General features: G+C 36.8%; 1 protein-coding gene across 5 annotated transcripts in view; it reads left to right on the top strand.

The window, feature by feature from the left end:
* Positions 1-1,360: 1,360 nt before the first annotated feature.
* Positions 1,361-14,814, top strand: part of LOC101160163 (neural cell adhesion molecule L1-like protein) — a 59,279-nt gene continuing 45,825 nt past the window's right edge. Inside the window, exon 1 of one of the 5 annotated variants that reach the window (XM_020704548.2) lies at positions 1,361-1,644. The gene's annotated coding sequence lies outside the window, so the exon portion shown is untranslated. The remainder of the gene's footprint in view (positions 1,645-14,814) is intronic. The other 4 variants (XM_020704545.2, XM_020704549.2, XM_020704547.2 and 1 more) reach the window with 4 other exon arrangements.

Below are 14,814 nucleotides of genomic sequence, written 5' to 3'. Positions count from 1 at the left end.
ATAAAGTCTGGGACAAAATTCACTGTATAAGTATCAGCAAGCAGCTTTAATATGCACACTGGTATACATTTAGCACTTTAATGATGGAATTTTAGCCTTGTTTCATTCATTTCTCCACTCTTGAGTATGTTTTTCCTTCCATCAGTCTCTTGTCTGACTAGTGTTGACGACACTGGTCAAGGTTATGGGTCAGCACTACACACTGACGTCATTTAACAGGAAGACACAAATTCTGACAGTGATTATTCTTTTTTTAAATTATGCTTCATGGAAAAGGGGGATGGCATCGATAATTGGACAACGTATATTGCATGTTTGAATTTTTATTTTATATGTTATACACTTATACAGCTACCTGCTTGCTTCATAGGTTAATTGATGTTTCGAAATTGTCCCTAGGTGTGAATGTGTGTGTGGCCCTGCCTTTGCCCAATAATATCTGGGTTGGCTCCAGCAGAGCCGTTACCCCAAAGGGGATTTAGCGGTTTCTGAAGATGGATGAATGGATAAAATATTTTATGTATTTGTGAAAAAAGTGCACCTATGTGGTACACAAACAAAAACTGTGTGTTTAGTTGGCCTAAAATGATTTTAGAAAAATAGTTTCACGTCTTGAATATCAGATCTAGTGATCAAATGCTAAATGTATTGACAGAATGGAAAGTCCATTAGAGTATTCACATAAAAGCAAGCCCCCTAAACATGGTGACACGTGTTAACTGTATGAGGTGTGACTAACGAAGGTTGATCTTTGTATTCTACCTTCAGTGAAGCTTCGTCTATACATCAGCATTTAAAAAATGGAACAAAAGCACATGAACTGACAGGATGTTTCCGCTCTTCTGTAGCAGAATAAACAACACATTTTTCAGCCATTGTGGTAATTGGGTTTAATTGTTCACAGAGCAGACATGGATCTGCTGCTGCTGCTGCTGCTGCCGGAGTATTGACTGAACCCAGATGGGTGTGGAGCATTATTGTGCAAACAGTGACATAGTCTATAGCAATCACTCAGCATTCTACAACAAAAGAACAGGTAGAAGCAGCTAATTAGTATTTGGGCACTTTAAATGCAAGCAGATGGCAGACATGAAAAAGGCCCCTGTGCAGATATTTTTGTCATGAGATGTTATAAAAAATATAAATAATAATAAACAATCTTCAGAGAAGGTTTAGTTTTAAAACTTAAGTGAGCTCTAAACGACAGTGTGTTAGTTCGTTTGAAAGGTGCACGCAGGGAGGGCCACGCCCCTCCTGCGTGCACACGTGGGCAAAATATTTCCCCATACCTTGTATATATGCTCACATATTGTACTTAAATACTCGACACGCTTTGTAGCAGCCATCACGTGTCCTCTGACCCCATTAACTTCCAAAATAGAGCGTCCTGTGGAGGCTGGACTCCCTGTTACTTGCTGCCAGCGCACTTTCGGCTGTCGCTCAAAACAACAGTTTGACGCGCCGGAAGGCTGAGGCTCCAAAGACGCACCAAAGTTACGCACAACTTTTTCTCGACACAGGCGCATTGGCGTGTCTCCGAAGTGCGGGTGTGTGCTCAAAACAAACCTGACTCTCCTGTAACGCAGACTGAAAACTCGCAGGAAAACGAGCGAGTCCTGTCATCTGCTGCTGATCTGCGTATGGGTGAGTTTGACTGTTTGTATTGGGTTTGGGGGGCTTTTCAAGACCAAAACAAACTACGTTTTCCCGTTAAAGCATGATCATAAAGAGATGATAATAGTAATACATCCAACTAAAGAAGTGCATATCTCCATGACAACTGGGAAATAAAAAAAGTAAAGCAATTGAACAAACAAATATTGCCAGAAAAAGGTTTGGTATCCCCTATAAATGCATTTAAAAACACATTTTGGATTGGTGATTAAAAATCAGATGTGCTTAGATCTAGTTCTGTCAAAGCTGTAAAACACATCAGATCCATTCTGTGAGTGTGAAGGGGAATGCTGGTGGGAAAATTGATCTGGAAACTATAAAAGAAACTTGGTTCTTCTGAACTGGGAAACTTTAGATTAAGCCTTTTTTTAAATACCTGAAATGAAATATGATGACCTCAGTAAGCATTTGATATGTTTAAATGTCTAATTCAAGTTTTCAGTTGAAGCTTTTAAAGAATACAGGTTGTTCTGCTAGATAAGCGTCCTGTCTGGTGTGTTTCAGGTTCTTCTCATTACGGCAAAAGGTTTACAGGAATCCCTAACATCTCCTGTTATGTACATGTTTTTTTTTTATAAATGTATAATAATATAAAATCATAGCTGTACACAGTTTAATACAAAGCACAAAAACAATGAAATTGCATGTTGTTTAGCGGGTATCACTCACAAACTTCTGACTGGATTTTAATTTAGATTCACAAGTTCAGTTAGATATATGGCTCAATAAGAAATGATTGATTCAAAAATTCTTTTTTTAGAAGAAAAGCAGTTTTAACGTAAAGTAGGAAAACTGATGGAATGTTTCTTGCAGTAAAAATTAATAGAAACTTTTTTTTGTCGGCCAAAAACAAAAAAAAATTATTATCAGATTATATTTTTTTTAGCCCAAATAACAATAAAGTTTAATTGGTAATGTTTTATATAAAAAAAAAAAACTAAATCTGCATCTTGAATTCTGTCTGTCAAAAGTCATCCAGGCTATTTTATTTCAGGATTTTGTTTTTCAGGGCAACTGGACTTTAAGAGGTTCATCTAAGATGTCAGCATATAAAAAACGGGAATTTCCTCTCAGCTGTTAGAACGGAAGAAGCTACTCAGATTAGGAGCAAAACGTCTTCTAGATTAACCGTTTAAAATCCCGAAGAACAGAATCTTTTGATGTTTTTTTTAATACTTTAGAAATCTTCTTATATATACAATATATTTTCTGCCGTTTTCTTGGTTTAGAAGTACACCAATATTATGAAAAACACAAAAAAATGAATATTTTAAACATTAGTGTATTGTGTTTCTGCTGTGTTTAGCTGCTACAAAGTACAGCTTCAATAATAACATTAAAAGATAACTATCTAGACTTTTTCATTGTCTGTGATAAACTATAGTGTAAAATAGACCCACCATGTTGCAGAAATCGGCTAAAAGCCAATGCCATTTCATGATTTCTATCAACAGATTTATAAGAAATTGCTTGCCAAAGGAACTATTACACATTTTCTTGCAAAACTGGGTCTTAAATGAAGACTGATAAACTCTCAGATGCTTTTAAAGGTGTACTTTATAAGATACATTGACATCCGGCAGCAGAGGTGGCACACTGGAACACAAAGAATTATGGGAAAAGCTTCTCCTTTTCCCTTCTGGGCCATTGAAGCAACATGTCAGAGCAAAATTGTGGTGGGCTGAATAAAATGACACATTTGAATATAAATGTTTGTCACTCAGCGATGACTGTGTTGTGCAATGATGCTGTGCAAAAACACTGCATTGTGCAACCTGTCAAAAAACATTCATAAAAAACTCATGAGAAAAACTTTACTGTGCTGCCTTTACTAGTTTAAAGTGTAAAAATGATCAAAAATAGATGAAAATGCCAAATTAAGAAGTCATTGTGTAAGTGCAGCTACTACTATTGTAACTTTACAATGTAATTACAAAAGACTGATCTTAAAACTTCGACACAATCAAGTTGCAATCAACCCTTTCAAAGAAATTTTGCATATAATTTTAGGGTAATTATTAAAGCTAATATTTAGTGTCAGTAGATCAGCGGTTAATATGGCACAACAATCCTTTTTTCCCTCCTGACTGAGTAGACACTTGCAGATATTTGCAACAACACCTTGTGTCTTTAAGTGTTTAACTTCCCCTTTTTCAACAAAATAAACTGCAATTAAAAAAGTATGGAGGAGTTTTCTGTCCCAAACTTTAAGCAAGTGTTTCAGCTATAAAACTTGTTAAATGAAAGCAGTGACTTCACATGGAATGGCCCTAAAGCGAATAGCTCCACAGTGGGATTGTTGACGAAAAATAAGTGTTACAAGGTCCCAGTAAATCACCTCCCGCGCCTTTTACAGAGATTCTACTCTCAGTGACAGGTATATCCAGAATGTGTTACAACACGCTTGGCATGCTGTCTCCACCTTCCTCAATCACTCGTCAAAAACACCGGATAGCTCTCTGCCCATCAGCAATTGTATAATTAGAGCCTACTGCTGTTTCTGGCTTAAACCCTGAATTTACAGAGGTGGAGAAACAAACAAAAGCTCCGCCTTCATGCCTACACGCGATACAAAAAAAATGCTGTTATGTGCTCCTTTGCACCAATACACTTTAATTTTGTGCATAGAAAGATTTCAATGCAACCAAATGTATTGTGGCAGAATGGAGTATATTTAGCCTCTGTCAGCATCTGAGCAGCTCATTGTTATCCATTAGAAGCAGCTAGTGTGGTGTAAGAGCCTTACCAGGCAGGGGGTGAGTCTCTAAGCCACTTAATCATTGATGCGCTGGCAAGAGCAAACCCCTTGGCAGTCGCTTATTGTCAACAAAATTATGGTATCAACATGAAGCTGCTGACTGAAAGAACATAACATAAGTTAATAATCTAATTTAGCGGCCGAATAAACCTAACCTGATGGCAAATAACTTTTCTTGTCTTCCCCCTCCTGAGACATTTCAGGGGGTGCACCAAGTGCGATGGCTGTTTTCGCCTGAAATTGATTTTTGCGTTGGAACTTTTTTGATGAGGTTGACGGAGTTGGATATTTCATTAATTAGAAGAGGTGGGAAGAAAAGTTAGAAAATCAGTCCAGTCATTTGGTGGCTTGCGTGGATAAAGGTTTTTCATTATCACATTAAAGCTGTCAAATAGACACAAGAAATTGCTGGTTGCTACTGAGAAAAGCAAACTTTAATGCAAAGGAGAAATGGACTTTAAATCCTCCACTATAATCAAAACCTAAGGAAAATTATATTTGATTACTTTGATTTTTTTTTCAATCTCTTACACATCGTTATTCCCAGAGAAAGCATCTGTGGATTAGAGATTTTAATGCTGTTAAAGCTCATAATCTTGCAATAGAGCATAGTGAAGAATAATAGAAGCGATCATTGTTCTGCAGAATCTGCTCTTTGAAGTGAAAGCAGAACTTTTCATGCATGTTGAGTCATCTTAACTGTTGAATCTTTCTTCTTTTTCCATCTCAGTGAGTTTGATCCACCAAAAACTGATTATCAAAAGCTAAAGTAAAAACTCTTTAAAGACCCACTCTGATAAAATCGTGTTTTTGGTGTTTTTAACATGTTCATGTAACACTTTTCTCCTGATGGAGAACATACATAAAGATAATTACGATAAAAGTTTTCATCTTTTATTTATTAATTGATTAAATATTTCTTTATTAAAATCATTATAATTTGGGAGCAGAGGAAAAAATTCTGTTTGAAAAAGCCTTTACTTGTACGTAAACGTCACCATATGACTGGATCCTTGTATGTCTTCTTTTTCTTCGTCTGAGCTGGTATCTGGCTCAAAACTCTACGTTTGGATAGCTCTCATATTGCTCGCCATTTTTGTTACACTACTAATATTAGGTTGGGGGTTTGAGGGGCTGTAAGCTAGCAGGAGAGAGTGTAAACAAATCCATGATGTAAAAGGAAGGCAGGCCCATTCCAAGGCAGCTGTACTGTCTAAAACTTAGAAGCAAATTTCTGGTGAACTCTTGCTGCTTTGCAGAAACTATGTCCTAGAAAACAACACAAGCTTTTTGGATTTGGGCTAAGAATGCCAAAGTTGTAATTAAAAAGACCTCTGGGAATGCTTCTACTATAGATACAAAAATGGGAATTTATGACTGAAACTCTTTTCACAATTTCCTTTGTGTAAACGGCCAACTTGGGCTTTGACCCTCTCTCTTTGAGCCTTCCCCTAATTTTTCTTTTCAATTATCACCCTTCAATTGTGACGTGTTTGTCCAAAACTGGCTTTTTTAGAGAAACGTCAGCTGTGATGTTTGTACCAGTTGACGGTGTTTATTGCTGGGCTTCAAGGACAGCTGGTTTGTGTTTGGAATGCTCTCGACATATTTAGACAGAGCTACTAACACACAGGAACTTCCAGACACTCAGCACATCATCTCAAAATAGAGATGCTACTGTCAGAAGGGGATTTCTTGTCTATCCTGTCCTGTCTGAATAAAAAGTATCTGAGCTTCACCTGTCAGGGGCTTAGGTGTCTACTCTTAAGATAAATTCAAAGTCAAATCTTTCATCCGACAAACAAGCATTCTGGTTACCATGGAGTTTGCTTTCCTGCGTTTTGGCACCAACAGCTCCAGAGATTGAAGGTCACGACCTCTCGGGTCAACAAATGTTTGGGTAAATCAGCGCCTCACACAGGGGGCACAAATAACTTTGAACCCTGCCTGAATTGGATCATCCGGTTTAAGGGCGGTCATGTGTGCCGCCCTCAGCATGCCTCCATCCCTTGTGTCACAGCTTCAGGAGCTTTTGAACAAGTTTGTTGGACAATAGACTGCATTCCTCCCTGTGAGTGAGGAACGGTCCGTTGGCACTTCAAACTCTCTTCACAGGGTTCATCAAGACAGTTGCTTTTTAACAGAGCAACCACTGTTTGGACTGCTCTTCATGTCAAACGCTCAGTGGAAGAACCATAAATGCAGAAATCTGCCGTGTCACACTCTTTCCTATGATGGTTATCTTGATCGCCAGTCCACAAGAAAACAAGGTTGTTCTGGCATATACTGAAAATGTATCATTGGAGAACTGTTTGATTTTGCTATGCTGCACATTCAAAACTATTTGTAACTAAATGGCAAGCACTTCTTAAGAAACAAGTGCTTGCTTGATTGATAGGAGGATTTGGCTTTGATGCATCCCCACCATGTTTATACATGCTCTAGTGCTGTAAAAACTAAGATAATTGCTTCATAAGTCATGACAGGTTCCCACTACTACAAAATGAGTAAATAGGTGTCAGACATGCAATTCCCTCTGTGTTGCAGTGTACATGTTGTCCAGATTTTCATGAAAGTGTAAGCTATTTTGGCAATGAAGGTTCTCATTCGTCCCGGTAATGTTGTCTTGAAGTCATCATGCAATTATATTAAGGGTGAAACGATTCATTTGAACAACGATTCGATTCATATCATTATTTGTAGTTTGACAATATGATTCATAGTTGATATTGGTTCATTTTGAACAATCCGATTCCCTCACCTAAAATTAATCCAGGACATCTTTGGCCAAAAGTTAAATAAAGACCTAGGTACTTAACAGTGCAGGTGATGTGAACTCATTGAGTTTCTTGCAAGATAATCAAGTGTAAATTACTGTGTACAAACAAACAAGTAAACAAGAATTAATGGCAAATCCATTCACATTTTAGTTTCCTAAAGTTCAGCCCACTGTTGTCTTTCCACATCAAAATAAAACATTAGAACATTCTACCACACTGTATGGTCATGTCTTTGCTAAATTCAAAGTATTTCCACACATTGGACTGGAATGATGGTTGATCATATTTTGCTGCCATCATGTGTGTTGTCCGCTGTGATGCACTTGGTCGGTTTTACGCTACAGTAACAAAAATCTCCCGTACCTCTTTCGTAATGGTATTTTGCAATAATGATTATAATCAATATATTTAATTTTGAAACTATTTTAAAAGTTATAGATCGATTCTGTATAGTGTCTCTTTCAAAGGTTTTAAATGATTTTAAACTGTATTGATATTTATGTAATAATACAGTAAATCCTTCAGAGGGTAGATGTGATTGTTAAGTGTGGTTCTGCCTGAGTACTAAAGACTTGGTGAGTACTGTGGATTTGGTGTAACTGTAGACAATTGAAAGTATTTTTTTTTTGGATGAAGGAAGCATGTTGTAGGAAACACCTAGACACTTTTCAATCCTTTACATCAGGGGTCGGCACGTGGGGCACGCAGAGGGAAAGACAGTGGCATGCTATCAGATCTGTCGTCTGCTTGTATTTTTCGGATTTAAAAAACGCTAGTTTGGGTGACAATGAGCTTTTTTCCACGTATGGGGTCATAAGGAAAGGGTCTAATTCATGCAGCGCTGTTACTGTGACCCCTACCACCTATATAAATACTGCCACTTCTTTTCCATTGCATTTTTCATCAAGTTCAGACCACTGATGTTTTTCCATATAAAAATAATACAAATGGAAGATTATTAGAACATTTTACCACACTGTATGGTCACATGTTGCTGACATAAAGTTATAAACTCAGTGTCATGGTTTGAGTTTGTTTTGTCTTGGTTTTTGTTTTAGTTCTTGTTCTGTCTTGTTTGGTTCTGTTTCCTGTTTTATTTTGAAAGGGTTCCTGTCTTGTCACGTTTTTGAGTTTTACTTCCTTTGGTCCCCATCTGCCCTGATCGTGTTCACCTCTGTCTTGTCTGCCCTGCTTGTATATAAGTCTTGTCTCTGCCTTCCTCTTGTGCTGGTCCATTAACTTCTGCTCATGTGTTTCACGTCCTCTGGTCATAGCGTCCTTGTTCCCTGTTTCTCGTCACGTCACAGTAAGTTTTCGTTTTTGTTTGGTCATCCTGCTCTGCAGCGCTTTTTGTTCTGTTATTAAACCCTTTAGTCCTGAACCCGTTGGCCTCCCGTCTCTGCATCTGGGTCCTACCGGCTCTCGAGCCTCCCCCGCACATGACACTCAGTTTGTTGAGTAATAACCAAGCAAGGTCAGATTAAACCCAGACATTCTTTCTGTTCTGTCAAACGTCAACATAACATGTGAACAAGTTTTAAAATGAATACTACAGCTGATCGCCACTCTATTTACTATAATCACGCTGTCCAATAGCAGAAAATGTATATGACTATAATTGGCAAACTAATGAAAAACATTTAATTTAAATGCAATAAAAGCATCATCACAAGATTAACTTACATTAAATTACTCAAGACTTGTCTCATAATGTAACATAAGCCCAAAGCATACAGCTATTTTTTTCATGTTGATGGTTGTGAAGTTCTATTGTTGGTATTTTGTTTTGATGTAGCCAATCCTATTGTTGTAGGTATGACAAACCACAAATGCAGTACTTTTTTTCAAACAAACATAGTTGTAATACTTCGGCCTATTTTCCTTGTGCAACATTGTTATGTAAGCACTTTGTTTAAGTTAATGCTAAAATATGTTTTAAAAAAGCTGTTTGACCTGCTGTTTGTGAATGAAATAAGATTTCAGATATATTGAAAATGTTTTAGCATTTTTTTGGTAGTACACTTTGCACTATAGTTAATGATGGCCCAGTTGCTAGGGAGAAAAATCCAAAATGCTTTTGAAATAAAGTTTCTTTGATTGATTGATTGATCAACGTTGTTGACCCCTGCTCCACACTGTAATTGATTCTATATAAAAATCTGCTAAAGTTAAAATCTTTTTGGTTAATTTGCAGATTTTTTTATCCAAATACCTGTAAAAATATAGTTTTAAGCCAGATAAAGTCATGGGTCACAGTTTCAATTCAATTATGTGTTTATTTTTCTGTCAGTTTGTCCTGCACACCCTATATCTTTTGTTCAGTTATGGTACGTAATGGAATCATGGTGGTGTACATGATGCTCGGTTCATCATATTCCCAAGCCCTCTTGGTTACGGAGTTTAGATAATACAGGGATTAACTTTGACCCGAGTATCCATAATTTTTCTCATCTACCGCTCATACACATCATAACAACAGGCTCTGAACTCAGTTTGTTTTCCTGCTGATGGAATTTCATTCATATGCTAATGAGTTTGATTCCCATGGATTTTTTTCTTCTGTGCCACATATATCACCCCCGAAAATGTCTGCACCCTCCCCCTTACTGCTTTACTTCTCTTTCCAATCCCTTCATGCCCCCCCCACTCATAGTCAGGATCACAGCCCTGCTCCCTTTAATCTTATCAAAAATCAATCCAGATGCTGATTTTTATCTGACATTGAGGCGCATGGAGCATCTGGAGAATCTTGTCTATCTATAAAATCTGAAACATTCATTTTCAGACATTAATAAACAACATGAAAAGTCTTGCAGGTGACTTATTTACAACAGAGTGCCGCAATAAAAGAAGACAATAAAAGTCATGTTAACTTTTGAAATGAAAGAAGTCAAGATTTTACACAAATAAAGCTGCAAAATTATGAATAACAAGCAACAATTTACCAGAATTAAGTCTTTTTTTTTAGTCTTTAAAAAGTCGTAATTGTACAAGTACACGGTCTATGAAAATAAAACATTACATTTTTTTTATTTTTAACAAACCTGTCAATGATCATGTCAAAACCCAGAGTTTTTGACATAGCAGCTGACTAAGTCTTTCTGACGTTGCCCAAACTACATTGCTGAAATGTTTTGGCTAAATTGTGAATCGGTTACATCACAGGCTTCATCAAAGATTTCAAAAGATGGAAAAAATGGCCTGGCATGTGGGTTTACTTGAATTCACTAGAATACATTATGGTATTTTTCAAGGCAGGTTTGATCAGAATGATCCTTTGACAGTAAAGCAACATTTTGTTCATTCCTTTACCATATTTTCTGCACCATTAGGGGCACTTAAAAGCCTTAATAAAAAAAAAAAAGCAACAACAACAGTGCACGTTAGAATCCAGAGCACCTTATATATGGAATAATTCTGGTTGTGTTTACTGATGTCAGTGCTATTTTGAGAGGTACAAGGGGGAACGAGGTTGGATATATTGTGAATGTGTGCAAACAAGGTTGAGAACAACAGGTATTGTGAATACTGCAGCGTGACTAACCTGTAGTGTGTCACAAGCAAGAATTATATTTACTGTAAACATAGTTAATAAAATCTGACTGACTGTTTAGCTTATCCCTGACTCTCGTCTCGCCTAATTCGCCTTGTAGTTTGGTGCACCTTATATATATGACATCAATTAAAAAATCTACAACTTTATTTATTTTTTTCACTAACTTGTCCTGTCCAGCAGCTGAGCAAACAGATGAGAGCTGAAGGCCTCTTTTGTTGGACAGATTTTAATGTTACAATAGGGAGTTATGAATCTTTGGACAAACAAGGGGTATCTTTGTACTGAAATGGTCTATTCATTGACAGTGTGCTTTATAACCCAGTCTAGACCTAATGCAGAAAATACGGTGTGTTTATCACCTTTGCATTGAAATGCAGGTGTGCCCTTCTACTTAGGTGGTTTCACCTCTCAGAAAACTTTCTGATAAGTTTATCTTATCAAAAGAAAAAACAATGATGTAGGAAAGACAAGTACAGTTTATTTTTTAACATTTGATGAACAGTATAGATTTGTGGTAATTTTTGTTAGATTGTGTAATGATAGGTTTTATTTGGACTTCATTAATGCTAATAGCAGCGCTGTGTGGGAATCTGAAGCAGTGACAGACTTGGGTGACACGCCCAGGGGCATGCTGCATCCCGGGTTACAGTTCTTGTGAACAGGCTTTGCCTGATACTTGTCTCTGAATGTATGATGCACCTAATTGTTTAGTCATTTCAGTTATTTAAACAATGATTGAAGCTGTCATGGCTCGTCGACAAACTGGAATATTCAAGTTTTAAATAATTTGCAGATTGATCTGCCCCAATCCGTTTTTTACAATTTCCTCTGACATTTCATAAACCAGCTTCTAAACTTCCGACGCAACACTTTTGTATCCCAAAAACTCTCTTTAATGAACCTTTCAAATGATTGCGCCAGCCAGAACAAACACTTTCATTCATGGTGATCCAGAAATGCAAATTAAGTGGTCGTGACACTTTCAAAGAGGCACCTCTTTGATTGCCATTGGCTCTGAGCCCTAGAGGTGCTGAAACACAGATTGGAAAACTAGCTGAAACTAAAAATGAAAAGGAAGTACATTCTAAAATTACACAGCATAACATTTGTCAACTCTCCTTGGTGCTGATGTTCTATTCTTGTATTTTTAGCCTAAAAAGATGAGTTCAGTTATTCATGACTAACATGCAAGTTGTGCTTGTGACAGTAGATTAGTCACAGATAAGATGATGAGTCAAACTTTAAAGATCCATGTTCAGTTTTCACAAGGAAGGCTAGATGTTTTTTCACTCTTGGGTTAAGTAGATGTACTTAATAAACTGAACAGATCTTGTGAATGGCCAATCTGTCTGTAACCACACACCTCCTTAAAGAGATGCTTGACTTGGAGAGGAGGGGATATTTAGGGTTAAATTAACAGCGTGGAACACTACCCTTCGCCAAGTCAAAAAACAGATACGTCCGCTATAAAGACTCGTAGCACACAGCAGCATTATGCAACTCACAACAAATGTTCAGGTGAATAACCAATTCTTTATACATGCTCAGCAATAAGAAAGTACTTTATATAAATACATACACAGCAAAAACTGGAGTGTTGATTCAACTCCCACAGAGTTAATATAAACATTTTTTCAGGGTTTATATAGCTCCACACTTTTTTGAGTTAAATTAACATTTTCAAAATAGTTAAATTATTCAACAACGAGTCAGAGTCACTTGTTTAACTCAATTATTATGTTAAATTAACACTGAGTCAGAGTCACTTGTCAATAAATATGTTAAATTAACAGTCAGAGCTCCTTCTTAACTCTGTAAACTTAACAAGACACTAAAATACCCAAATAAGTGTTTCTATTAAATAATTAGCTAAAACTTTTTATCCATTACTATAATACGATACAATAGTTAAAATGATATAACCGACATTGAAATAATTCCCAAAAGATGTAATTTAAAAAAAATTTTTTTTTTTTTTTTTTTTTTTTTTTTTTTTTACATGTCGACAGGTGGACATTTTTGCAACTAACAGGTGTGTTTATAACATTTGAGTGTGTGTGTGGACAGGCTCCGCCCTTTTTTTTTTTTTTTTTTTTTTACATTTAAACCTTACCATAATGATTAACAACCAGTAAACTTGTTGCTTTATGCTGCTTCATGGTCTTATCCCCCTTCCCCTCCTATTATCACCCCCTACCCCCCCTCTCTCTAACATCCCTCTCTCTTCTTCCCCTCTTTCCTTTTCCGTCCGGTCCAACACCAAAGATTTTCAGACATGTTTGAAATTAATAAAGTTTGGCCTCAATTACAAAAGGGGTTTATTCAGACATACCTTTGGTTTGTCTGAAGATTAATAACCCCTCTTGTTAAAGTAAAATATGTCCAACCCAAGAGGCCCTCAGCTCTCATCTGACTGCCCAGCTGTTGGACAGGACAAGTTAAAAAAAAAATAAAAAAATTTAAAAAAATATTTAATAGTTTACTCCCATGCAGTCAAATAAAACATATTACATGACAGAATAACAAAAAAAAACTTGGATGAGAGTGGAAAAAAAAAAATTTGTTCAACGTTGCTATGAATAATGTTGAGGTGCTTTCTAAAGCCTGCATGAGTTTGACACTGAAGCTGATGGGTAACAAAACAACTTGAACTTTGGTCCAGGATAATAACCATGTTCACCTTTTATTTGTGAAATCAACTGCTGACTGCTGGGAAAAACTTTCTTGCACAAAAAACAAATAAGCATTTTGCTCAAAATGCCTTTAATTGCCCTGGCTTTAAATCTGGGTTGTGAGAAGCACCTCCTGACTAAGGAGTTTGGCTCTCATGTCTCGAACTCTTGGTGACACCTTCATTTTACCCATATCAATATTGTAAACTGGAGTCTGCAAAAAGGTGTAGAAATTCAGAAGTGCACCATCATAAGACACACTGAAAACAAAATGAGCTTTTTTCATCAAATGCCCAGAGGGAGCAGTTTGCCTGGCAAGGGATGAGACGCTTGTCAAATGAGATGTAGAACCTGTTGATGTTCCTCTTTTCGCGACCGACGGCTAGGAGGTATGGCTGATTGTTCTGCTGATTCTGAAGATGCTCTTCCGAACTGCAGCAAGACTGAGGTTTAAAAGGGACATTGGACACTCAAGTCAGAAATAGCACTGCACAAGTGAACACAAGCATTCTATGTTAAAGTAAACTTGCCTACAATTTGTTTCATTTAACTCTTCACCAGTTTTAAACATGCTCAAAATTAACAAATATAAAATTACCTTGAGAGAGACAATAACTTTTTCAACTGCATCAGAGGCACTGATTTTTGGAGATATAACAGCAACAAAAGCGAGGCCATCTCTCTGTCATAAGCTATGGACAAAGAATGACTTAACAGTAAAGACTTAAAACAATTATCATAAGAGCAAAAGGCAGTCACTCTGTTGAAAATGTTGAATAATTTCAAACTCTGCATGTCTCGAGTAGATATGTGCCACAATAAATAACAAAATGACAGCTATATTAAGTAGGCGGCAAAGCAATAGCTGGGAAACTTAAATATGCTCCTAATAATGTGATTTAACAAACCTGCATTCAAGTGTTCCCGTGGTTACCTAAATTATGTGCATTTTACTATTTATCAACTAATGGATGACCTTAAGCACTCACACCAAACTTTAATGCCAAAAGACTTCATGATCTTTTAGGTCATTGAACTTTTAAAGACTTTCACGAAGCAAAGTACAAAAAAAGTTATGTTAATAAAGTATTGAATTGTAAATACAATTCATTGCCTCATCACTTCCTTGTGGATTCTCTGCTGAATGCAACAACTGATGAAGCCCTGGTGTTGAGGTGAGCTGCTTGGCCTCTTTTATAACATTGCATCTAAAGATTGGGTCCCATTTCTGAAGCAGCCGGTTGGATACCTCGTCATTAAACAAAAGAATGAAGTCTTGACTCACCTATGAGAAAGACAATATACAACCACAACACTCAGCACATTTCAAGTAGTTATCAACATACCACTGCATACTTACCAATCCTTTGGTAT

Source organism: Oryzias latipes, chromosome 7 (genome assembly GCF_002234675.1).
Source record: "Oryzias latipes chromosome 7, ASM223467v1".
Taxonomy (NCBI): domain Eukaryota; kingdom Metazoa; phylum Chordata; class Actinopteri; order Beloniformes; family Adrianichthyidae; genus Oryzias; species Oryzias latipes.
Note: the sequence above shows the minus strand (reverse complement) of the source record. Positions and strands in the feature narration are given on the sequence as shown.